Below are 25,371 nucleotides of genomic sequence, written 5' to 3' on the forward strand. Positions count from 1 at the left end.
ATGAAATCATGAGATGAAATTGAAGGTTTGTTTGGACATGCGATATGAAATTTTTGTGTTGTATATTTTCTTATAAACAAAAAAATCTCATAAGTTGTAAAACTATTAAAATAGCCCCAATTTTTTATTCAATCTTATCAAATAAATAAAAAATTATAAAATCGCATAATAAATTATTACAAAGTTATTTGTTCTCCACTTAAGTAATTGTTTTATCTAACTTTAATTAAATAAAAAAAATTGAACATAAATTGTAGTGTACTAGTCTTTAATATAATCCTCCCACATAGTACAAACAATTTCCTCACGTTGAACTTGCATTTCTCGATCATGTGACCGAGAAGACGAACCAACATTGTTACTTTGAGCCATTTGTTGGTCAATATCCTCCGCAACTATATCTTCATGTTCATAGACCATAAATATTTCATCACTACTTACACATAAAATATAAATGTGCACTTATTAAGGCCATAAAATAAATTTATTAATGTGATTGAAATTTTAACTTAAACCAAGGCCAAAATCGAGTATTATGTCAAATTTTGGAATGTACACCAGTCATATTTTTTGGTTGTATAAATGTTGGTGCTATCTTACTAATTGCCTCGGCAACTATTTTAACATGCCGGTTAATTGTTTCAAGTGAATGTTGAAAAGTTTCACAATCGTGAGGTGTGAGTTAAAGTGACTATATGTGGGTGCGAATAATAAATTTTATGTCGGTGAGAATAATAAATTTTAAAAAATAATGATGTGATTATAAATTTTATTTACATATGAAACAAATGGTTAGTAGATATAAATGTGGAGTTGTTTTAACAAAATATAAACTAATGGATCAAGTATTATAATAAAATATCTCAAATCATGATATGAAATCACCATGTAATTCCATATTATGGTTTTTGGAGAATATGATATCACCTCTCATGCTATGGAATCATGAGATGAAATCAGCGTAAAATTGCATGTCCAAACGCTGATTTCATCTCACGATACCATATCGTGATATGATATCGCATGGCCAAACGCCTACTTAGACTCACATTGCACCATCAGTGACTCAAACCTCATGTTATATATAAAGGTGGAGGTTCCTTACCACTAGACCATCTCTCCCTTCCACATTTATATACTACTTATATAAGAGCTTTTAGGAGTAATATGTTACATGCAGTAGTCAAATTCCATACTCCAATGTTGCTCTCTTCCAGTCACACCTCATTTCTAACATTTAAGTCCTTCTATGCCATTGCATTAAAATGTTTTCCGAATGAATGAGCTCACATGCAAGCCTCACTTCTATCATGAAAACACAATTGGCAGGATTAACTCAAGGAAGGATACATCTACTTTGTCGTTGACGTGTATGGCTATTTCATCAAAAAGCTAAAGTCGTTAGAGATAGCACAATTTTATTTCCTTAAATTAAGTCTTGATCCACTCTTTTTCCTATTCAAAGAGCATCCCCCTGGCTCTGTGTTCATATTGAGAATTATTTTCAGATGACGAAATGTCAAAAGGGTTCGACCCCCTCACGTGTGGCCTCCGAAGCAAATGGAATATATTTGATTATGGGTGATAGTAAGACTCAGATATTGAATTTTTGTCCGCTCTAATACCATATTAAAGAACTCATCTAAAACTTAAATTGTTAAAGCAAGTGCACTTTTATTTATTTAAAGCAACATAATAGCCTGAATTTTTCTAAAAACCTCACACGACAAAATTTAGGAGCACAAGAATAAAAAACTGCAGATCTGTTGAACATGAATAGGTTTATACAATTCTATTAGAATAAGAATAGGTTTATACAATCTTATTAGAATAGGAATAGGTTTATACAATCCTATTTAGAATAGGAATAGGAATAGTAAATAGTATCCTACTTGGTAAATGATTGTATTCAAGTGTCAATAAATAGGGTCTCAATGTAATAATGTAGACACAACAACAACTCAATAAATCAAAGAGCTTCTGCTATCGGCGGGTGGCTATTACCCATATATGCCGCCCGTCTGACCAATAATTATGTTAACAAAAGTGACAACAATAATTTATGCATGGACCCCATATTCAGAGACAAATAACTCAGTCAGACAAGTCATCGTGCGTCAATTTCTGATGACTTTCTAGGACTGTTTTGTCTCAAGCCCATATTCGTCGGTATTTGTGTAGCACCGTGTTATCTTTTCGGTGACTACTTTTTCATATTCAAATTGTGTAGCACCGTGCCATTATTTCGGTGACTACTTTCTATATCTAATTTGCGTAGCACTGTGCCATCTTTCCAATGACTACTTTTTCATATTTAATTTGTGTAGCACCATGCCATTCTTCCGGTGACTACCTTTTTTTGCATATTTGATTTGTGTAGCCCTCTGCATCTCTCCAGACTACATTTCATATTTAATTTGCGTAGAACCGTGGATTTTTCTGAACTACTTTCTCATATCTAAGTTGCATAGCACCGTGTCTTTTCGGTGACTCCTCAGATTTGATCCGCGTAGTTCCATTCGTCTTTCCAATGACTCCTCAAATCTGATTTGCGTAGGGTTGTGCCATCATTCCGACCCTACCCATATAACATTATTTGTTAGATTATGACCATTTTTAGCCATCAAATCTAATACTCCGGCATATGAGCATTTTTCGGCCAATTTTTCAGTGACTTTTTTGTTTAATATCGACTCATCTATTGATTACAGCATGATCCATATACTTTATACTAGACTTTGAGCACTTTGTAGCTCAAAGGGAGTTTAGTAGTCTTGTATGTCGATTATGTAAGTCACTCTATGGTCTGAATTCTGAAACAGTCTTTGCAAGTTTAGTTTGGGAAGTACTACACTGTAATTTTATCACTTTGTGTTTTATCGACATTATGCATCAAATTCAGTATTTCATAAGAAGATTAAGCACATTGAGATTGACTACCAATATGCATCAAATCCAGTATTTAATGAGAAGACAAGCTCATTGAGATTGAATGTCAATTTTGTGAAGTCAACTGATCAACTTGCAATAATCTCACCAAGCCCCTCATCGGTCCCCGTATTAATTACATTTGTAACAAGCTAGGAACATGAATTGCACGCACTAGCTCGAGGAAAAGTGTTAGAACATGAATAAGTTTATACAATCCTATTAGAATAGGAATAGGTTTATAAAATCCTATTAGAATAGTAGGATTAGGTTAATACAATTCAATTTAGAATAAGAATAGGAATACAAATAGAAATAGAAATAGGAATAGTATCCTACTTGGTAAAGAATTGTATTCTAGTGTCTATAAATAGGGTTTCAATGTAATAATGTAGACACAACAACAATTCAATAATATTATTTTCCAATATTTCCCTAAATTGAGACAACATTCCTCCATGTGATATCAAATTCACTTTGTCCCATTTCATCGCATTCAGTCATCATTTAAGTGCTACAACTCAATACAATAAAGTCTACCTTAAACCAACTTATCATCAAAAAATACATGTTACGGTTAAAACCTTATCATCAAAAGAAATCTACCATTGTCTTTTCATCACTACTCATATCTACAAATGAATTACTTCTTGAAGTGACAAAAGATGTTCTCTTTAGCTTAATATATTTTCTATCCCTTTGATTCCAATATTTTAGCTGTATTGTCTTAACATGTACATTCATAGTGCAATGTTATCCAAAGTCTGTACAACTAAATGACATGACAAGTTTTAGTATGATTGCAAGTACCACAATGAGTCATGGTAAGCATGCTTGTTCAACCTGATAAAAGAAAATAGTAATCAGATAATCCTCACAGCCAAAAATAGTGCTAACATAGAGACTTGAAATTAGTGCAGAAAGGAATCGTAAAAAGCATTTCAAATATAAGAGAATATGAGGACAAATCAAAGCACCAGTACCTGCTACTCTATTTTAGTAACCTTACCATTATGTCAACAAAGACTACAATCATAAGGAAAGATCCAACAATTTATCCGTAACTCCTCCATGTTTTTGTTTGTTCCACTTCATTGCTCTTTTCTTTTTCGTCAAGTAACTGAATCTATGTTTCCTTCCTTTGCATGTGTTGCAAATAACACATCTACTTCTGTCCCATTTCCTATTAATCTCTTGGGTAACTTATCCCTCCATCAAAAAAAAATGTAATTAAGAGGTTATATTTATATCCTTCGAGTATAAACTAATTGATATTTGAAACTGCACAACTGAGTCCATCTGGAAGATCAGCACCTAAAATCCTAAATGAGCAATAGTTTCATTTGTACTAACTGCCAGAAAACTAAATCAAAAATCTTCTAGTTAAGATAACAGCTGCATTATTAATCATCCCGTTTGTGAGTGTTTCCATTCATTCCAACAAACTGAAACAGAAAATGTGGAAAGCACCCGAAGTAGTAAACAACTAATAGACTCATCACACGGAGGTAGAGACACAATTTGATCTGTTGAAAACACAATTCAACAATCAGTTAATTTATTTCTATGGATACAATACACTTCTTAATTTTAAGAAACTTCTTCTTCCAAACATCTCTTTGGCTTTTATCTAAGAATTGGCATGCCACTGCTGTTCTGTTTTTGGTATATACAAGAAAATACAAATATACAAGTGTTTCCTCATCGACAATCTTCTTTGCAGTCTAAAACTAAAATTGAGAATTTCAAAAGCAAGTCAGGTAATAGTGTATGTTAAATCTCTTTTGTGTTTTGGTACATCCTTACATATTTCATAACTACTTGAGGTACCTTATTTAATTACTGCTGACATTAATTGCTCGAGGTCTCCAGCCAGCAACTATATTCTCGAAGAGCTCGCTGTGGAGCAAAAATAGGATATCCGAGAGGTCAACCACGGCTCTCGACAACCTAAGCTACATCTCTGCTTAAATTTGTTTCGGTTAATAAATCTACTTCTAGAAAGCTCTACAAAATTGAAATCAAACAAATATCATTTATCTATACTACATTAAAAGCATGAACTCCCAAACATGAATGTTGAATTACTATAATACCCCCAATTAAAAATACTCAATTTATTTTATTTATTTAATTATGTTATATTAAAAGTCGATACCTTTTCACATTAATGGATTGTGAGTTTTGCAATGAGTTGTGACTTTTTTGATGGTTTGTGACATTTCCGATGAGTTGTGACTTTTCCCAAGAATTGTGATTTTTACAAAGGGTTGTGACTTTACCAAAGGGTTGTGCCTTATCCGATGAGTTATGACTTTTTCAAAGGGTTATGTCTTTTCCGATGAGCAGGGACTTTTTTGAAGGGTTGTCACTTATCTGATAAGGCACAATAAGAACATATTCATACTACTATTTGTTAGCTATAAATAGAGGGGTTTCTTCTCACTTTTAAACTACAATTTTTTTAGGTTTTCTACTCTTCTTCTATTTAAAAAATCTCAACTGTTATTTGCAATAGTTGATTAAGTTCGGAATACAATGAAATTCGAGGCACTACATAAGAAAGAGTTGGTGAACAAATTATAGCAAATCATTCATCAATTCACACTCATATTTTCCTCAGACGATTTACATCACATACTTACATCAATATTATTTATACCATTTTGGAACATTAATACTCTTTTAATTAACCTACATGTTTTATTTATTCAAAAAAGACTAATTTCCTACGAATAGTCACAACAATTTCTACTTCATATTTCTTCAGTCATAAATCACAATAATTCACTCCTTATAAATTCTTGGGGATCTCTTTTCTGTGACAATTTGAGATCATTTAAAATTTTCATAAATGATTCTTCCACAATCCATTGATATGTTTCGCCGAAGTTCTTAGCATTGGAATTTAGGTAGTGACTTTCTATTAAAGAAGAAAAGAAGAGAACAAAGAAATATGCAATTATCTATGAACATTGCTTCACACAGAAATCTTCTATATATAGTGCGCGAGAATTTTCATTTATTTTTCTTATATTGTTTCTTGAATAATTTCTTTTGTGTTTTCATTCGAGAGAGAATTTAAATACACACATTGTGTATTAGTTTTTCTAATAAAATAAATAGATAAAGATGTGTGAGAGACAATAATAATAAACAAATACAAAAAAGCACATGATTGGGGTAAGATATTTCTTCTTTGTATTTCCATTTCTTATTCTTTTAACCTCAAATGAAGGAGTTTCTTCCTAATTTTGCTAAAACATCGAGCATCAACGTAGTCCATTGAATTAGTAGTTTTGATGTTAAGTTCAATATTTCAAAAATAGATTTTCACTTTTACTTATAATATGATAATATAACCATGATAATAATTATTTCTTAATAGATATGTAAGTAAAATTAACAGAGAAAGTAAAGTGTTGGTTGCAAGAGATTCAAATCAAATGGAACACTAGGGTAAATATAGCATGAAAATATATATCATTGGATATGAATTGATCCACATATTTTTACTTTTTTATATTTATGTTGAGTATGAATTTTTTTAAGTATGAATTTCCTGTTATTTTGTGTTCATTTTGATCTAAGAAAATGTTATGGCACAAGATACACTCTTTGCTAGCTATATGAATTTCCTGTTATTTTGTGTTCATTTTGATCTAAGAAAATGTTATGGCACAAGATACACTTTTTGCCAGCTATATAAAAATGATAAGAAAATAGTGATTGATCAGAAAATGATCTTAAATTGAATCAAAGATTCTATAAATAATACTTTAAATTTTATTCGATCTCTTAATTTTTTAATTGAAAAAGTTTAATGTTTTATATCACGATACAACATCTATAAGATACTAGATACTCTTATTAGACAACAACTATATGATATGTATGCGGCAAAATAAAGGAGAAGACTACAATTCCACAAAAATAAGGTAGAAACATAAAGAATTTTTTTTTTTTACCATAGGTGATGTTGTTCATATATTAATATTAAATTATGATAATGAAATATATATATATATAAAACAAAGAATTGATCGAGATAAATATTTGACATACACTCAAACCTCTATTTAACCATCATTCATTATAATAACATTTCAATGTAACGACCTAATTTTCTTTAGAACTAATTTTTGACGTAATATATATTTCTCTATAACATTGTACTTATAAAAGTATTGACATTCGCTATATAAGTACACTTTTTTTTTGTAAAATTACATCTATATCATAGTCTTACTCAAATATTAATTGAATAATAATATTTTGTAAAAGATATATCACGTTTAAAAATAAAATATTAAAATACTTATGGTAATCGTTCTTAGTGTCATGCACATATTAAATTTCAAGTATTAATATCTAAGAGAATAATTGTACTTAAATGGTATCCATCATTTACAGTCATAACCTCAAGAGTAAAGGTTATTGCTAACCATTTTTTATCTTGATATTATTTTTTTGTTTTGTTGGTTAGGTTTGTTTACCAAATTGAGTAAAGTAAAGAATAATACTACTTAAGAAATGTCACTTTCTCCCTATATTTAAATTTTTGGAATGCATTTTGAAATATTTCAATGATATCTGGTCATTTCTGTCTCAAAAAATAATTAACTCTATGAAAATCTGTATTAATCATTTAAAATTACTTGTCCAATATTCTTTCAATTATAATTAATTACTAAAAAGCTTTAATTTAGTATATTAATTCTATTTTACAACATCTATACGATATGATACACACGTGCAACGCACGTGCCGTGAAACTAGTATATTTGAAAGACATGTGTTGCTATGTCTACCGGCATCAACAGACTTATGCAGACATAGGCACATTTCAATTAAGTAAATTTTTTATAACCGGAGAAATCCCGAGGTTCCAAACTCAGTGGATCTTGAGCACAGCTTCTTCAACCCACCTCCCCTCCATCCCCCAACCCCAGCCCACCCAAAAAAAGGGCAGTGAATTTGAAAGCACCTTGAATAAAATCTTGTAAATGCTTCCTACCGGACTAATAGGTCAATTGAGTTTTGATTCCACAAGGACCAAACCAACTCTTTCAGCTGACTTAGAGATGAATGTCAAATTATCAACGAGGATTTTCATCTCATCGTAGCAAGGTTGTTAGAAACTTGCAACCAACAACAGTAGAAATTTTCATAATAGCTTACAACTTTTGCTCTCACGTTAAACATAAACAGTATGAGTTTAACAATAAAAGTGCAGCTATAAAAACAGAATCATGTCTGATACTTTGAAGAGCTTGTTTGGAACTTGAACAACTATATTGATGTTTGTATCTTATACTGAAATTAATTTGAATAAACCTACTTGATGCAGTAAAACCAAACAAACATAAAGACGAAGACCAGAAACTTGATCTACCTTGACGAAAGCATCAATAATTACAGCATAATAAAGGTAATAAATAAATCTGTCTTTCAAGGTGCATAACCTTTATAGCAATAGTAATGAGGCATCCCAAAACATCATGTAGTAATGTATACCAAGAACGTTCTCTTGGGATTACAATATATAGAAACAGATATATAATGGATTTAGAGAAGGAGAAATTAAACAGCATAAACCATATATCACAAAGAAAGAGGAACCAAGAAAAAGGAAGAAGAAGAGAGCAACATTCCCAGATTCAGTTTTCTGGGTTCAAGAATGCAAGAAAGTGGAGAAATTGAAAAGTGTGTTCTCAAGAATAAGAAATATGAAGATTGGACCGACCACATAAACTATCAAGTAATCAGAACCAACATGTAAGTAATCAAAAGAAAATTTACAAAAACTCATAAACACGGGACACAATGTATCAAAAGCCGTAAAGAATGAAATTTTACTCACTTGTAGTGGTGAATATCGACAACAGACAAAACAAAGAAGAAGAGCCCTTTTGTTCCAAAAGCCATGAAAACAGTGGTTGGTTTGCCCCTCATCTTCCTCAATTACTCCTTCCTTCAGTTTAGGTGTACTGGTTCTTCACAATTTTCATCCATTTTCTCTTCTTTTTTTTCTGAAATTCAAGAATACATCAGAAAAGTTTTTTTTTTCAGAATGTGCATTTTTTGGCTGCAAAATTCTAAGGTCCTAATTCTAAAATAGTAATCATTTAATAAAATTAAAATAATAATAATTTTTTTTCATTTGGTAAAATTTTTAAAATCATCTTATTGATGAGCAAAAAAGTTTATTAAAACCAATAGATTTAAAAAGCATTTTAAAGTAATAATTAGTGTTTGATCAAATTTTTTGAAGTGTTTTAAGTGTATTTTTTTTAAACTATTTTTCAAAAAGTATTTTAGAAAAAAGCTAATTATTTTAGCTTTTGAAAAACAATTTTTACTACTTTTCTCCCAAAAAGTTTGATTCAACACCTCACTTTTTAAAAAATAAATATATTTTACCTCCCAAAAACTTGACCAAATAGACTATTAATATTTAATATTAACCATTTAGATTCTAATTATTAAGTGTATTTATTTTTTATAATTTTGCAATTACTTAAAGAGATTGAATAAATTTGAAAAAGCATGGTATTTTTCAAAGTTTTCTTATATTTCATCACTATTTCTCTATTTTCACCGATGCAGTTGTTGCCGTCATTCACTATTATCAACTATAATCACCCAGTATATACAAATCACCATCACCACCGTATTAAGTTCTCACTACCATTAGCCACCATTAACAATCATCAATCATAACCACCATTACCATTTACAACCACCAATTAAAAACAACAATCACCACAATAACTATTCAATATATATTGCAAACCATTGTTATTAGTTATCACAATCAACAACAACAATTAATTAGTATTGTCAGCCACATTACTACTAGACCACTCAATATCACCACCGTCTCCCAACATAATCTCAATTGACACCTTGAACCATCATTGCTTACGACCATCACTTTTAATTGTCATATAATTCTTTAATAGTATCTTAATATAATATAAAATAATTTAATATTTTATTTAAATTTTATATTTATTAATTCTAAAGAAAGGATTTTTTTTATATATTCACATGTTGAAAAAAACTAATCTTAATTGTTTAGTATTAAAATTTTAGTACGATATCTTAATATTCGGTTGTGTATTAATTTAAAATATCTCAATCTTGATGAAAACAATTAAGATTTAAGGCGGTGAAAGGAATACAAGTATTAATTGAGATTTAAATAATAAATAAGAATAATTTAATCAAATCATCCTTCTAAATAATATTTTTTTAAAAGAAATGCAAAAGAAAAATTTGACAACCAAAATGAACCCAAGAGTAGCACAAGATATTGCAAATATTTCTTGATATAGATTATTGATCAACACATAAAAACAATTCTTCTAAATTTTATTTAAAATTAATTCCTTTTATAGTATCCTTAAAAAAATCAACCCCACTTATACTTGGAAACTATTTAATTTAGCATTCATAAAATGCTTTCCTCAAGTCTATTTTAGGTAAAAAAAATTAATTTTTTTTGACTGAATTCCTTTATTCTATTCTAAAAAAAATTGACCCCTCATATACTTGGAAATTATTTAATTTAGCATTCATAAATTGCCCTCTAGTCCATTTTAGGTAAGTTTTAAAAGCTTTGACCAAATTCTCATTAAAAAAAGTCAATTATTAAAATTAATAAAATGAGTTATTTTATCAAACATTTGTTCAATATTTTATTAGACAAGGATAATTTTGGAAAAAAAGTTATTAATAAATCTATAGTATTTTAAATTCCACAACCATATTTAGACACTTTTTAATGTTACATTACTACCATGCAAATCTGAATTAGTGAAGCAAATACATTTTTGGACAATGAATAATTAAAAAGAATCACATCAACAACAATATAAAGATATTCAGAAGCAAGACTTTTAATTTTATAATTGGACACTAGACCATTAAAACTATTACCTTATTTGTTAAAATCAACTAATTGAAGATTGAAAGGTACTATTTGGTCAACCATTGCAAAAGCTAAAAATGGAAATTTATAGTCAAAGAAATTACCATTCCTGAAACAAAGCAAGTACATAATAATTTGTCCTAATGAGATCACTCAGCATAATCACAGATGCTTAATTTTGGTGAACAAGTTACTCGATATTTGTGACGACGGCAAGGATGCCTTGCTTGTCTTGTTTTAGTGACCAATACTCAATGTACTTGATGTTTCCTTTAGGAATAAATATGTCATTATGCATTGATCATTAACTATTCAATATATAGACTGCTCACTAAAGATAGACTACAGAATATGCATATACAAGTTGAAAATGCAGCATGTGGCTTGTGTGAGAGTGCTGAAACGCACCAACATTTGTTTACTGAATGTCATTGGGGGAATACACTGAGGAAGGATTTGGCTAACTGGATGGGTGTGGAACTACTAAGAGGCACAATTCAACAAATATTGGCGTGGATTAAAAGAAGACGTTGTAAACAATTGAAGAAGGAAGCAGTAGCTGCTATGTATGGAGCAACAATTTATTATACCTGGCAAGCGAGGAATTGGAGGCCGTTTAGACAGGAACATGTAAATACAAATTTCATCATTAAACAAATAAAAAAGGAGTTACAAGTTAGATTAGAAAGAGTAAAGGAGTCTAGAAAGGCAAGAAATTGTCAAGATTTAATACAAAGGATTTGTGGTAGATAGTAAGTAACTAGATGCTATAGTGTTTTTTTTCCTAAATTGTACTACTTTGTTTTGGTATGATAATATTCACAGTTTATTGCTTTTAAAAAAAAAAAAAAAAAAACTATTCAATATATATTGCAAACCATTTTTATTAGTTAATGACCCTCTATCATGACTAATCTATTTCCACAAATAGATGACCAGCTGTAGTCTACTGAATTCTTATCTGTCTATATATTTTATCCGTCACCTCAGTCAGATATTTTAGATTTTGAAAGCAAATCCAACTCTAAAGTTAGCAGCAGTACATTCAACCTGATTTGAACTGGAATCATTCAGAACCAGATTTTATGGGTAAACAAGGGCCATGTTGCCATTGTGGCATTGAGCGTAAGTTCTATTAACCACCTATATCACACCTTTTATGTTTATCAATAATCTCATGCTTTACATGATAATTGATTCAGTGATGCTTAGAATTTATGTGCCTGATGTTAAGCAAATAAACTTTGAAGACTCACATGCCTAAAACACCAAATAACCAAATCTCCCTAAATTGCCGATCTGTTAAACATAAAACATAGCGTACTTGAATTTTCTCACCTCTCGAGCCAAATATTAATTACTTTTCAAAACAGCTGCCATTAGTCTAACAGGAACTGAGGACATCTTGGATAAATTGTAGATTTGGTCCCCAATCCCTGGCATAGATGCACATTTAGACCCTTCTGTCTTCCTCTTCATATTTGGCACCAATGACCCTGCTCCACAACAACTGTTTGTCATTGGCATATCTCCATAACCACTCCATTCTTAGGGCTTTGCTTTGAAATTCCAGATTCTTTGTCATTGGTACCCTTTCTTTTCTTTGTTTCCCTGCCACAAAAACTCTCTCCTAATGTTGTCCAACCTTTTGATAACCCCTAGTAGGATGGGAAATAAAGGCATCATATAAGTTGGGAAAGCATCAAGGACTGAATTAATGAGAGTGAGTTTTCCTCGTAAGGAGAGGTATTGAGTTTTCCACCTGGCTAGCTTTTTTTCACACTTCTCTATCACTCTATCCTATATTTCTATGGATTTAGATTTAGCCCCAGAGGTAGTCCCAAGTAAATTGTTGGCAGACTGCCAACTTCTCCATCATGTATAGCAGCTAGCCAGTTCATGTTGGTGACTTCATTTATAGGATACATTAGGCTCTTCCTCTAAAATCTTTGTTGCTTGGACTCTCTGAAATTGTTGCCGCACTCGTGTCAAATTCTCCAAAATGCATTACTTTTGGAGTATCCGACATGTACCTGTTGACATTTTTGAAAAATCTGAGCAACATAGACTAAAATACCTACTCCATTCCTACTCCTCAAACTTCCTGAGTACCTTAACTTGTACACGCCTATATCCCTAGTCTTAGTTCCTACCCATTAGGTGTCCTTAACACAAGGTATAAAGATCTTCCTTCTCTTAAGAATAATCACCAACTCTATTGACTTCCTCGCCAATGTCCCTATGTTCCAAGACAGAACTCTCAACCTAGGAGTTCCCTTGGTACCCTTACCACCCCTGCCCTCACCCCAAATCATTGACATGACATTTTCTACCATCAGAACTTTTGAAGCCACTAACGCCAGTTACAGAATAATCAAGTGTAAATAATCAAGTGGGGCAACCCATAACGTCAAAAACCCTAAATGCAAAAGTGGCAGTCACACAATTCAATGAAGAAAATAAAAGGAAGCAATAAACTATAGCAAATATACCAGTTTAAAGTAGGAACCAAGAAAATGTAGTAATATTCACAAGGGCACAATAATAAATTCATAAACACAATATCAGAATTAAGGAAATCAGTTAACAATCAAGCAACAATAAGGGTCTGAACAATCTGTCAGAAAAATCAGGTCTAGATAAGACAGGAAAATATATAAAAGGGGTGGTGGATCATACCTAGGTGATGACGGGGATAAATAAAACTATGGACTGATTTTCCAAAATCCAGCGAGCTCCGATATATTCCTTTAGTCTGTCGGTAGCTGGATTCTTGCTGACCGGTGGTGGTAGTGCAACAAAAAAAAAACAGAAAAAGGGTGAAAGAAAGAGGGCAGGGAGATTTCGTACCTGGTCGCCGGTGGTGGTGGGAGGTCAGGCCAGAGGCTTGCAGTGGAGGAGAGTAGTGGATGATCCGCTTGGGGAAAGGGGGGGGGAGGGAATTATTTTACTGTTGAGGGCTAGAGAAAAAGATAATCCCTGTTGAATATTATACAGTTTACCACTGTCAGATTAGATGATAGCGTTCCTCCTTAAAATATCATGCATATAAATGCAGTCTGCCAAGAGGTTAACTATTTTGCATGGTTCCTTAACACATCAAGCAAATCCTTTTCTATCTTTCCACCATAAAGCTCGTTCAACTATGTTGTATGGTGCCATAAAATGGTGATGAAAATGTGTGTATAAAAGCAGTTGGCACATCCTAAAAGTCTATATATGTTTCACAGAAAGATATTTACTCTTGTTTTGCCAAAGATATTCCCCGCTATACGTACTCTAGTTTCGTGACACTTTTGTTCTCATGCAGTACATTCTAAAACCATTTACAGAAAATCTTAATTGTCAATGATCATTGTGCTTTAGTTTCTGAGATAAGTTACCTGTAAGATTTTATTCATATTTTGCCCCATTTAAATGCTAATTAATTGTGAACTCAAACAGAAACCCCCCTATGGAGACCTGGGCCAACTGCAAAACCAGTGCTCTGCAATGCATGTGGATCAAGATGGGGAACTAGGGGGACACTAGATGACTATCTTCCCAAACATGCAAGCAAAGGAAAACAGAGCTATCAGTTACCTTCGAAGATGAAGCCGCATCTCATAGCTCGTGATGATCAAAAGATGGAAGTTGGCGAAGAGGTTTCTGGACAGGATGGCTCTGCAGCTGGTCTTGAAGAGGAAATGATTAACATATCAAGTTTAGGTTCAGCAGGATCATCCTCAGATAAATTCATGCAGATGGAAGAAACAAATGGTAAAAAAAATTCACCTATATATACATGATGGACTTGACCTCCACCATCTCTTTTGACTGTTGCTGCCTCCTCTCCTAACCCAGCTCTTTAACAACTCTGAAGTATGTTCTAATGTCCAGTTCAGACTAGATCCTGAGAAACAAATTCCAGATTTGCTTAGTAAATTACAATGCAAGAATAGGTGGCTGTCAGTTTCTCTTGTCAAATTGCATAAAAAGCACCTAGGGACCAGCTGTCTGCCCTTCTTCTGTAGTACTTCCTGTGTTAAACATGCCCTCTTTATCACTAGCCAAGTGAGATGTTTCACTTTTGTAGGAGTGTCTCTATTCCAGAAATAGTTCCAGAGATGTTTTGGATCCCCAGCCATCAGCTGGAGACCTCTTCTGTAGACACTGCTAACTGAATAAAGACCACTTTTTTTAATGCTTCTACAGCATCTTGTCTGTGGAAATTGTATCCATACTCAATCCACCTATCTTCCCTAGTAACTCTGCAATCCTTTCCACCTCCCAATCATTTACAAGTCTTCAGATGGCTAAATCCCATCCCTGTTCTGGCCCAACAGGCACCTACATTAGCATCAGGATTCACACAAATTTGGAAGAGACTCCTAAGAGGGAATTGTTCTATCCAGAAATCCTTCCAGAATCTTGTTTTACTGTCATTTCCCACTTTGATATATAAGTCTACCTTCATTTGAGGCCACAAACTTCTGATTGTTCTTTATACTCCCACACCCCATAAGGTTCAACTGTGTTCTCTGTACACCATGGGGTTAGCTCACCATACTTGGCTTTAATCACCTCTTTCCAGAAAGCATTTCCCTCCTCAATGTACCTCCACAACGACTGATTCAGAAGACTTCCATTTTGCAATTCCAAATTTCTAATAGCCACAGCCACCACCCCCCCCCCCCCACAGTCTTTGTTAAGCAGTTCAGCCTTCCAATTTAGCACCGGAGAGGAGTTTAGATTTCCTGAAGGGACCTCCAAAGGTTTATCTTGGAGTCTATGTCTTGGAGCGACAAGGATTTGTAAGATATTATCTAGGCCGTGTCCTGAATCAAATCCTTTCTTAAGCGTAAGGGTTATAAGAAAGTGGCAAATTAATATCTTTAACTATACAAATTTTTATAACAGCTTACCCCACACCCCCTCACGAAAAAAAAAAAAAGATCTATTGTATTAGTACCTTATTGTTTTATGTGCACTAACGTTCACCTTTTTTTGGGAGAAGCAGACAAAGATCCTCACTTGAATCCTGACAGTGTCCCAAGAAGAAAGAGATCAAAGCTTAGACAAAGCATTTTGTCACCTGCTCAAAGACTCCAGAGGACACTTGATAACAATCTCCAGGCACCAGACTTTGAAATTATATCTGACGGAGATGAACCTGTTACTCTAATTCATGCAAGGAACAAATACATTCCTCCTAATGAGATTGGTCTTGGAGCTATGCTGCTAGTATCACCAACAACTACTACAGAACGCTCGATGCCTCTATCAGCAACGGCAGAAGATACTGTCTCTTGTTCAATGGATGTTTCTTAATAAAATTCATCTATAAGTGAATTTTTAGATGCATGCATAACATTCAAGTTGGTATGTAAAGCCAGCTCTTATTGTCTAGCTAGTGCAATGTTGGCTAAATACAATTTGGGCTGTTCCAACTTTACAGATTTCCCCAACAGTCTGGGTGTTTTGAGACCATCTAGTTTGTCTTGTTCTGGATATTTGTAGTTTCTTCCGTTTTATTGGATGGAATTTTTAGACATGTCAATTCTGCTTTTTGGATGCATTTAATATGTCAAATCCAAAGTCTATCACGCGTGCTTACCTACAAGTTTGTAAGTTTGTGTGGACTCCACAGTAGACTAAAATTGTAACATCACAAAGGCCATTTGACTTACATATGCTTGACATTACAACTGTAATGTCTTGCATTGTACTTGTTTAAGGAGAAACAACAATGTACTAGATCATGTGGCTATGCAAAATGAAACTACTGGAAATGAGGATGGAAAAGCAAATGCATGTGAAAATAGACTCTCTCCACATCATATGGATACTACATCAAGGGTATGTCAATAAATTGTTCTAAAAATGTTGTTTCTGTATATGGAGATGAACATCTTATTATTGAAGAAATAGGTATATCAGCCTCAGGATAAGGTATGTTCAACCACAAAAAGTTTTAAAATAAGTCTACCAAAAAGTCTCTTCGATCTCCTTTTAAGTTATTAGGACAAGTCGATAAGGCACTACACCTTCCAATAATAGTTACACTAAAGAGAAGCTAGAGAGCCATTATTAAATAATCCAAGAGCAATTGAAACCGAGAATAATTTAGTACTGAGTTTCATTAATGCCCATAGCACTCTTCAAAATGAATTTATACTTTTATATTACTTAGTAGACTTTGAAGTAATAAGAAGTAGACATAGTAAAGTTAAACGACAACACTCCTTTGTGACATTCCACAACTTATATTGCTACTCTAGCAACAAACATTGCAGAAACCAAAACAATGGATTAACTATTCACAACCATAAAACATCTTAGAAGGCCACGAAGTACTAAAACAAAAGAAAGGGGCAAAGAGAGTGAAATATATTACTTCCTTAGAAAAGGAAAATGGAACGTGGGAACAAATGTGAAACGTTAAAATCTACCATTCTTTTGATCAGTGGCAGAGCAATGGAAGTAATGATAGCTGAAAAAGGAAACAATGGGCATTATTCATGGGACTGGATAAGCATATCTTAGGATCCGGAGCATCATAGAACTAAAAAAAGGCTACTTATGGGTTGTACCTTCGTATTCTTAGTTTTTTTTTGAAACATAGACTGCTTAATCTACAAAGTTAATTATTTCGCTAAAAAGGAAGTAGAAATGATGGGAGATAAAATTTTATGCCAAAAAAGACACTTTTATTTAAATTTTATGCCAATTTAAAGCAAGTACACTTTTATTTATTTAAAGCAACATAATAGCCTGAATTTTTCTAAAATCTCACCTGACAAAATATTAGGAGCACAAGAATAAAAGACTGCAGATCATTGAGACAGCATTACTCCAGGTGATATCAAATTCACTTTGTCCCATTTCATCTCATTCAGTCATCATTTATGTGCTACAAACTCAATGCAATTAAGTCTAGCTAAAACCAACTTATCATCAAAAAATACATGTTATGGTTAAAACCTTATCATCAAAAGAAATCTACCATTGTCTTTTTCATCACTACTCATATCTACAAATTAATTACTTCTTGAAATGACAAAAGATGTTCTCTTTGGCTTAATGTATTTTCTATCCCTTTGATTCCAGTATTTTAGCTGTATTATTTTAACATGTACATTCATAGTGCAATATTATCCAAAGTATGTACAAGTAATTGACATGACAAGTTTTAGTATGATTGCAACTATCACGATGAGTCATGGCAACCATGCTTGTTCAACCTGATAAAAGAAATTAGTAATCAGATAATCTCCACAGCCAAAAATAGTGCTAACATAGAGACTTGAAATTAGTGCTAGAAAGGAATCGAAAAAAGTATTTCAAATTTAAAAGAATATGAGGACAAATCAAAGCACCGGTACCTGCTACTCTATTTTAGTAACCTTACCATTATGCCAACAAGGACTACAATCATAAGGAAAAATCCAACAATTTATCCATAACTCCTCCATATTTTTGTTTGTTCACTTCATTGCTCTTTTCTTTTTCGTCAAGTAACTGAATATATGTTTCCTTCCTTTGCATCTGTTGCAAATAACACATCTTCTTCTCCCTTTTCCTCTTAATCTCTTGGGTAACTTATCCCTTCATAAAAAAAATAAAAATTAAGAGGTTATATTTATATCCTTCGAGTATAAACATATTGATACTTGAAACTGCACAGCTGAGTCCATCTGGAAGATCAGCACCTAAAATCCTAAATGAGCAAAATGAATAGTTTCATTTGTACTAACTGCCAGAAAACTAAATCAGAAATCTTCTAGTTAAGATAACAGCTGCATTATAAATCATCCCGTTTGATATATACAAGAAAATACAAATATACAAGTGTTTCCTCATTGACAATCTTCTTTGCAGTCTAGAACTCAAATGGAGAATTTCAAACTAATGTTGATGTATGAATTATAGTCACAGCAAGTCAGGTAATAGTATATGTTAAATCTCTTTTGTGATTTGGTATATCCTGACATATTTCATCACTACTTGAGGTACCTTATTAGATTACTGCTTGATATTCATTGCTCTAGGTCTCCAGCTAGAAACTATATTATCGAAGAGCTCGCTGTGGAGCAAAAATAGGACATACAGTGTAGAGACCTAGAGGTCGACCACGGCTCTTGACAACCCAAGCTACATATCTGCTTAAAGTTGTTTCGGTTAATAAATCTCCTTCTAGAAAGCTCTACAAAATTGAAATCAAAGAAATATCACATATTTGAAAGTCAAGTGTTTCTATATCTACCAGCACCAACAGAATTATGCAGACATAGGCACATTTCAATTAAGTAAATTTTTTATAACAGGAAAAATACCAAGGTTCCAAACTCGGTGGATAATGGGTTTGCCCCTTTACTATCCCCAATAAAGTTGTGTTAATTTACAATGGTATCTTGAGCACAGCTTCTCCCCCCCCCCCCCACACCCCCATCCCCCAGCCCACCCAAAAAAAGGGCAGTGAATCATTCTCCTATTGTTAAAATTCTATTGACTTAATTTTGCCATGCATGGAAAAAAGTTGAAATCATGTTGGGTGACGTTTGGTATAAAGGAAAATGTTTTCCAAGAAAGTGAGTAGTTTTCGTACTTACTTTTTGATGCTCGGCAAATATGCAGAAACATTGTCCAAAAGCAGTTGTATATAATCTTCGCAAACGGTGCGGGGATGGGGATAGGGACGGGGGGGTGTGTTGGAGGCTGGGGATTAGGCAATTAGTGTGGAATTCACAATTTACCAATTTTAGAAATAAAAAATATTAAATTAGGTCTTAGGCCTAACTCACACCCCAAAAGCTATCTCAAAGAGAGGAGGATTGCCCAAGCCTTATAAGGAGTTCACCCATCTCATTAATCACCAATGTGAGACTTTTGTCATTCTTTAATACCCCACCTCACTCCCAGTGCTTAGCATCTGGTGCGTGGGCAATTTTGATTTTTGGGGGACCCCAACATTGAGTGAGATGGGCCCTGCTCTGATACCATGTTAGATTAGGTCTTAGGCCTAACTCACACCCCAAAATCTAGCTCAAAGTGAGGAGGATTGCCCAAGCCTTATAAGGAGTCCACCCATCTCATTAATTACCAATGTGGGACTTTTGTCATTCTTTAACAAAAAAAATAGTGTGGAATTCACTCAAGGAACTTGTTTTCTCTAATTCTACTAGGGAAGTCATTTTCTACATTTTCAAGGAACTTACTTTCCTAGAGATTTTTTCCCCAAAATTATGTCCAACCAAACATGAGAAAATTGAAAAACATAGAGAAATCGGACCTAAGTATTGTGTTGAAGTCATTTTTCATTTTTGTCTCATAAGTTGAGATGGTAGAATCATAAAATAATCTCCATATGACTTTGTTTTTCACCAAGGTGAGTTGTATTAACAGAGGCTCTACGGAGGTGCTAACCTTGTATCAATATTTTTATAGTGTAATTTTGAAAAGGTGATAAACAAGAAAAGAAGCAAAATCCTTTTGGACAGATTTTAATTTAAGGAACAATACTTTCAATTTAGGACAGACTACAGAGGAAAGCATTTTGCAACAGACCAAAACGGAAACAAGGGGTCAGTTACAAAAGTTAATTGAGATGTTTCTCAACATTGTAGCCACATCATGATAATTTTTCTAGCATGATCTTTGACGTTCAAGAAGTTACCTAAAACAACATATTCCATGCAGTCACATTCATAAGATGTAATGAGAATAGCATATAGAGTAAAAAGAGGGAGGAGAATGTGTTCATCAGCTCTAACAAGCACAGAGGAATCTAATCAATCTGTAGTAAGGGAGAGCAGAAGGAACATATTACCTAAAATAGATTGTATGTGCATTGAAATTTCAATAGCATATTTTTAAGTTTTATCTCTATGTATATTTTACCAATAATTCACATGAGTTCAGAAGTGACTCTTTAACCACCCAAGGAGAGAAGTTCTCACACAGAAAATGGCACTTGCCACTCATGAGTTTTCCAGGAAGATATCTCAAGTCTCAACAAGGATAGAAGATTTGAAACAGCAAATGACAATTTGGCAGTGGAAATGCAAAACCTGATCTAGCCATCCAACTACTCCACTTGTCCCCAAAACCCATCATCGACATAATAGAATCCAGAAATCCTAATTTCACATGATTATAAGCTTTCTTAAGATCCAAATTGCATAAAATTCCCCACACACCTTTTCTTTCTAGAGTTAACCACTTCATTAGTCACAAAAGCAGCATCCAATATCTGTCTTCCTTCCATAAAACCGTTCTGAGAACTGGAGACCGTCTCATCCAGAACCTTTTTAATTTATTTGAAAGCACCTTAAATAAAATCTTGTAAATCCTTCCTACCGGACTAATAGGTCTATAGTCCTTTATACTTGTCACACCTTCCTTCTTTGGCACAATAGTAACAAAGGATGCATTAAGACTTTTCTCGAACTCCCCTGAATTCTGAATTCTGCATCGGTCACCAACAGCTCACATTTGATTATCCTCCAACATTGTTGGAAAAAAGCAAAAGAGAATCCATCAGGACTCGGAACCTTGTCCCCCAGACAACTAACCACCGCTTCCCTCGCCTCTTCTTCTTCTATAGCCCAACCACTCCCTCACCCCCTCCCCTATTTGGTTAAATACTAGCGCCTCCCAGAATTTTGGTCTCCATCTGATATCTTTTAGTAGCCCAGTGACTAATACATTTTTTAGCCATTTTATTCTCGTGACAGGGAAATTTCCCCATGGAACTAAGAAGAGATGTCTATAGATTTCATCAAAAGACATACCATGGCATTCAACAACTTCTTTGCTAAATCCATACATGTGATCAAGTCACAATATGTCAGAAAGTGCAATAACAATTATCCTGTTACAATAAATAGACACATAGAAATATATACATTAAGATGCCAATAACCTATAGGTCAAGATAAAATACCAACTTATTCTATTTGGAAATACTTTGAAAATACTCTCCACTCAATTTCTTCTTGTTCCTCTGTGTAAAAGGCAATGTGGTTAACAGAACACCAAATCTCAGGTAAGCTTCCTATAGACTTCTCAACATAACTAGAAAGCCGCAATCTGAAAGCACTTTTAAATAAATTTTAGGAATGCTAGTAAAGGCCAAATTAGTTATTTTCTACACCTTCAAGATTTATCCTACCCTTATCTTCCTGAACTCTATAGTGTTCCATTGTTCTTTAGATGTTTTTAGCTGGTACAATTATCTTACAATAGTAGAAAAGACAGAACTTTTGACTACTTTGATGTGCGTTACTCGAGCTGAGGATCTTTCGGAAATAGTCTCTCTACCTCCACAAGGTAGGGGTCTGTGAACACTCTATCCCAGAGCCCTGCTTATGGTACTACATTGGGTTTGTTGTTGTTGTTAGCAGAGAAGATGAACACCTCTCATGGAATGTCGGAACACCTGTTACAGGTTCCTGCATCCAAATACAAGACCAGTGATCCAAAACAATTCAGTTTCTGGTAATTCATATTCGCTGCTGGTTTTGATTTTGCAAAATTTAGGTTCCACAGTTTTTAGTTACCAAAAAAATGAAATACCTGATCCCTGTTTGATAAAATAAACAGAAAAATTGCGCCGTGTGGTAGAAAGGAAAATTACCACCTCAAACCCTGAGTGAATTCCCACCTCAAACTTCAACGCTGTTGGTAGAGGGGAAAATTTTAGAAAATTGCCCAGTCCCTTGGAATGATGATGACTTCTGTCCTTAGTACACCAGAAGTGTTTTCTTCATCCATGAAAAAGAGAACTACATAAACAAATTTTATAGTCCTGTTAAATTTTCCAGTGTTTTACTTGGATTAGAGGAAAATATGGACTTTGTGCTGTATTATATCACCAAAAGGATACCCGTACTTGCAATCTTTGCATATGATATGTGTTTATCTTAAAATTTAGTCCATCAACCAAAGCATGCCACAAACTACTAAACAAGTCTCACATAAAATCCAACTTTTCACCTTTGGTATATCACTTGTAGGTTTGTATTTCGGTGGCAACATATGCTGACTTAGAGATGAATGTCGAATTATCAACGAGGATTTTCGTCTGATCGTAGTAGGGTTGTTAGAAACCTGCAACCAACAACAGTAGAAATTTTCATAATAGCCTACAACTTCTGTTTTCACGTTAAACATAAACAGTATGAGTTTAACAATAAAAGTGCAGCTATAAAAACATTATCATGTCTGATACTTTGGAGAGTTTGTTTGGAACTTGGACAGCTATATTGATGTTTACATCTTATTGAAGAAATACTGAAATTAATTAGAATAAACCTACTTGATGCAGTAAAACCAAAAACTGTCTTTCAAGGTGCATAACATTTATAGCAATAGTAATGAGGCATCCCAAAACATCATGTAACTTCTAGTGAGTATGATACTTGGTTTAAGACCAATGAGCACATCCAGGAGCAACATTAATTATGCTTAGTTGTTCAGAAATGTGAACTTACAGGTAAACTAGAAATTCCATACTGGATGGATGTTGCCAAATTCAGGTGCTCTACCGAGATTTGGACTGAAGGTTGTGTTTCAGCAGGAGGCGTAATTGGTGATGGATTCACTTCCATGATTCTAGGAAAAGCAGGAGGCATAATTGGTGATGGATTCACTTCCATGATTCTCGGAAAGTAAGACCTGCAAATATGTTAAGGTATAGCTGGTGCATGAGAAAGTACAAATAAAGGATCACAGAGGCAAGAAAAAGAAGAGACAGACCCCTCTTGGACACCGATTTCTTGCGAGTAATTTTCAGCATCCAAAGCTGCCATGCACCCTACAAAAGCATGCCCCAAAAGAAAGAACAAAAAGAACGTTAAGCCATATGTTATCTCAAGAGAAACAAGAGGAGTCAAGACACAGTTTGTTGCACTCGAAGACAAAAGTGATAAACAAAGCAAAAGCACATGGATATAATCATCACAAATACCAAAGTACTGAGTGTCAAAGATGTTAAGGTTACCAATACGAGTATGCCAAGGATGCTGATACATATAGCAAGAAAATGTTTTAAAAAGAAAAAGCCCAGAGACAATTAAAAAAATAACAATCTAGGCACCAAAGACAAAGGTACCAACGTTACAAAGCCCACCCAACAGACATCATCTCACAAGGTTCTCACTTCTCCATATGTACACTGCATCCAACAGGCATCATATTTCTTTCACAAGTACATAAGCATAATGTACAATGCAATGCTGAATGGAAAAGGCCAATAGATCATTGTTCAAGAACGTCTTAGTAGGATCTTGAGACACATATCTGTAAATTAGTAACCAGAAGAAGAATAAAACGATCAGGTTAAAACGTGGCTGTGGAGTAATAACTTAGGCAGTGGAAATAAAAAGAATGTCAGGAAAGTCTAGAAGTCAAAATTAGGAATTTTATAACTCACGCAGTAAGTAAAACAATAAATGGTTAAGTTTGATACTCACTGTTGGTCATTGATACTTGGCTGACCACCTCCTTGTCCAATTTCTGAGCAACTAGACCCTTCTGAAAAAACAGGTGCTAGGAGGATTAGTTACATGGATTACAATCCAACATACTATCAACCTCAAAAGAGCAAGGCAAACTGCACGAAGTACCTGTTGATGGGTGAGAAGCGTTGGTTGTTGGAAGTGTTGCTCCAACTTTAGGAGTCATTTCTGGCTGTAGAGGACCAAAGAACAAAGGCTGCAAGAGTAGCAATAGCTTAGATGTACAACACCACAGTAGAAGTGCTTCACCGATTTTATAGACCATAAGGTGTGTTTTATATTATTTATATATGACAGAAAGTCAATGGCAGAGAGGTATAAATGAGATCTAACTGCACATACGATCAGAAACACTTAGAAGTATTTTAACTAGCAGCAAGTGGAGTGCTTGAAACATAATGTCGATTGTGGATGGCCTCCTATAGTTAAAACAGGAGAGGGAGAAAAGTTCTTTTGACAAAACAGGAGTGGCCTGATAGTTTTGTTAACTAAGTATCGTGGAAGGTGACACTGAACATGGAGACAGTGGAGATTGTTATGTGATAGAGTGGCAGATGTTGATAAAGCCCATGGATTCCTTAATGGAGAAAAGGTGGATGTAGTGGAAGAACTGGAAGTTGGTTTTAAAGGTGAAAACGGCCTTGAATGGATCCATGGAGAAAGGAGAAACATCTGAGGCACTAGATTCAACTCTACTTCCAGTGCACAAGAGTTTATTAATGATGTGTTGGGGGAAATATATGGAAAATGAACTGCTGTGACTTCGGAAATGTGTAGATGCAGTTGCTGTAGAATTTTTCATTTTATTGTGTCAAGTCCTGTCCTTTCCACTGCAAATGTACTTAAAATGGGAATAAAAAGGTTGTTCAACAGTTGATTGGTTAAATACTAGTGATTTGAAAGGCCTAGTGTTGTCGATGACACTCCCTGTGTGTTGGAAACACTAAATGAAGACTAACATTTCTGACCTGCAAATTCACCCACCATGAAGTATAAAAAGTGTTAATT

At 33.8% G+C, this 25,371-nt stretch overlaps 1 pseudogene; it reads right to left on the minus strand.

Annotated features, from left to right (window-relative positions):
• The window catches only part of LOC125814987 (nuclear pore complex protein NUP98A-like), a 55,233-nt pseudogene that overhangs the window by 24,797 nt on the left and 5,065 nt on the right, over positions 1-25,371 (minus strand).

The sequence above is a fragment of the Solanum verrucosum genome, unplaced genomic scaffold (assembly GCF_900185275.1).
Source record: "Solanum verrucosum unplaced genomic scaffold, falcon-dt-bn FXZP01000261.1, whole genome shotgun sequence".
In the NCBI taxonomy this organism is placed as follows: Eukaryota; Viridiplantae; Streptophyta; class Magnoliopsida; order Solanales; family Solanaceae; genus Solanum; species Solanum verrucosum.